Here is a 3,076-nt window from a genome sequence, read left to right as displayed (position 1 = left end):
TAGCCGGAATCCAGCACTCGTCCTGAGGGACAACCGGAAAGTTTTCGGCGTATGAGACGCGCCCCACGGCGATGGTGTCGCCGATGCCTCCGAAGGTAGAACCCTCCCGGTTCCGGCCTCCAGACACCGCAGGCCCCACGGTGGGCGCCAACTGTCATTGCCTAATCGACGGTACCTCGGAGGAGGGATCCTTACGAGGGGGAGAAGAAGTAGGGGCCATAGGGCGGAGAGTCCTCGGGATGGTAGTACGCGATTTACCCAGCTTCGGAACACCTTCTCGATGATAGGGCCTACTGCTGCTTGTCTGGAATTATATGGGTGCTTTCGCGTTGTTACAATGAGTTGTGGTTGTGCCTCTAGGGCTCCCAAGATCCGGCTTATAAAGGCGCACGGATCTAGGGTTTACACGGAGAGTCCTAGCCGGAATACAAGTTGCCTAACTACAGAATATTACATTGCCGTACACGTCAAGGATCCGCCTTCCCACTATGCCGTACTGGATCCGGATACTTTATGGGCCTCCACGGATCCGGCCTTCTTCGTAGGTCGGTTGGGATCCGGCTCCCTGCTCCTGGGCTGGACTTCATCCTTCATGATCTACAACAACTAGGCCGCCCGATGGGCCACATGCCACATCACCGTCTGTGGGCCACCCGGGCTTGCCGGATCTAGGCCATGCTGTTGATATACCCATAACGTATACCCACAACACCTTGCCTGGTCATCTGAGCCCATATCTGCATTCCTGGTAACCGCGCTTTTCCCTGGACCCCTCCGTCTTCCTCCTCTTTCTCTGGTCCGTTTCCTCATCGGTGAACGGCTATGTCTGCCGCTGCAGGTGCTCACCGCTGGTGTCATTTTCCTTGACCTCCTCGACAAGGCGCCTCCATCTTCGAGATCAGCGCGTCAAGGCGCACCTCCTATGCCCTCTTCCTCGTCCCAGCTCGGCTTCTCCGCCGAGGCAACCATCGACCCCACACTCCTCCGCCGCGGATGACGCAGGAAGCTCCTTCCTCTTCCTCGTCTCTGGCACGTCTCCGTCAATGCCAAGTTCTCCTTAGTCCCCAGGGTGAGAGCCTCCGTCCCTTTTCCCTTTTCCCCGTGTGTTCGTGCCGCCCAGTCAAGGTCACCGCCGATGAAATCGACCGCCGCGTGAGCCCCTTCAGTTGTTGTTCTCACTATTAGTTTCGTCAGGTACAACATCAACAACAGCAGCCTCGCCAGCGTGGCGCCTGATACGTCCCAAGCGTATCTATAATTTCTTATGTTCCATGCTACTTTTATGATGATACTCACATGTTTTATACACATTATATGTCATTATTATGCATTTTCCGGCACTAACCTATTGACGAGATGCCGAAGAGCCGATTGATGTTTTCTCGCTGTTTTTGGTTTCAGGAATCCTAGTAAGCAAATATTCTCGGAATTGGACGAAATCAACGCCCAGGGGCTTATTTTTCCACGAAGCTTCCAGAAGACCGAGGGAGATACGAAGTGGGGCCACGAGGCGGCACCACACTAGGGCGGCGCGGCCCAGGTCCTGGCCGCGCGGCCCTGTTGTGTGGGCCCCTCGTGACGCCCCCTGACCTACCTCTTCGCCTACTTAAAGTCTTCGTCGCGAAACCCCCAGTACCGAGAGCCACGATACGGAAAACCTTCCAGAGACGCAGCCGCCGCCAATCCCATCTCGGGGGATTCGGGAGATCGCCTCCGGCACCTCGCCGGAGAGGGGAATCATCTCCCGGAGGGCTCTTCATCGCCATGATCGCCTCCGGATCGATGTGTGAGTAGTTCATCCCTGGACTATGGGTCCATAGCGGTAGCTAGATGGTCGTCTTCTCCTCATTGTGCTATCATGTTAGATCTTGTGAGCTGCCTATCATGATCAAGATCATCTATTTGTAATGCTACATGTTGTGTTTGTTGGGATCCGGATGAATATTGAATACTATGTCAAGTTGATTATCAATCTATCATATATGTTGTTTATGTTCTTGCATGCTCTCCGTTGCTAGTAGAGGCTCGGCCAAGTTGATACTCGTGACTCCAAGAGGTAGTATTTATGCTCGATAGTGGGTTCATGCCTCCATTAAATGCGGGACGGTGACGAGAAAGTTCTAAGGTTGTGGATGTGTCTGTTGCCACTAGGGATAAAACATCGATGCTTTGTCTAAGGATATTTGTGTTGATTACATTACGCACCATACTTAATGCAATTGTCCGTTGCTTGCAACTTAATACCGGAAGGGGTTCGGATGATAACCTCGAAAGTGGACTTTTTAGGCATAGATGCATGCTTGGATAGCGGTCTATGTACTTTGTCGTAATGCCCCGATTAAATCTCATAGTACTCATCATGATATATGTATGTGCATTGTTATGCCTTCTTTATTTGTCAATTGCCCAAACTGTAATTTGTTCACCCAACATGCTATTTATCTTATGGGAGAGACACCACTAGTGAACTGTGGACCCCGGTCCTATTCTTTACATCTGAAATACAATCTGCTGCAGTTGTTCTTTACTGTTCTTCGCAAACAATCATCATCTTCCACACTATACGGTTAATCCTTTGTTTTCGAGCAAGCCGGTGAGATTGACAACCTCACTCGTTACGTTGGGGCAAAGTACTTTGATTGTGTTGTGCGGGTTCCACGTTGGCGCCGGAATCCCCGGTGTTGCGCCGCACTACACTTCGCCGCCATCAACCTTCAACGTGCTTCTTGGCTCCTCCTGGTTCGATAAACCTTGGTTTCTTTCTGAGGGAAAACTTGCTATTGTCTGCATCACACCTTCCTCTTGGGGTTCCCAACGGACGTGTGTTAATTGCACGCATCAAGCATATTTTCTGGCGCCGTTGCCGGGGAGATCAAGACACGCTGCAAGGGGAGTCTCCACTTCCAATCTCTTTGCTTTGTTTTTGTCTTGCTTTATTTTATTTACTACTTTGTTTGCTGCACTAAAACAAAACACAAAAAAATTTAGTTGCTAGCTTTACTTTATTTACTATCTTGTTTGCGTTCTCTATATTAAAAACACAAAAAAATTAGTTACTTGCATTTAGTTTACTTTT

This window comes from Lolium rigidum, chromosome 3, assembly GCF_022539505.1.
Source record: "Lolium rigidum isolate FL_2022 chromosome 3, APGP_CSIRO_Lrig_0.1, whole genome shotgun sequence".
Lineage (NCBI taxonomy): Eukaryota > Viridiplantae > Streptophyta > Magnoliopsida > Poales > Poaceae > Lolium > Lolium rigidum.
This window is presented reverse-complemented; position numbering follows the sequence as displayed.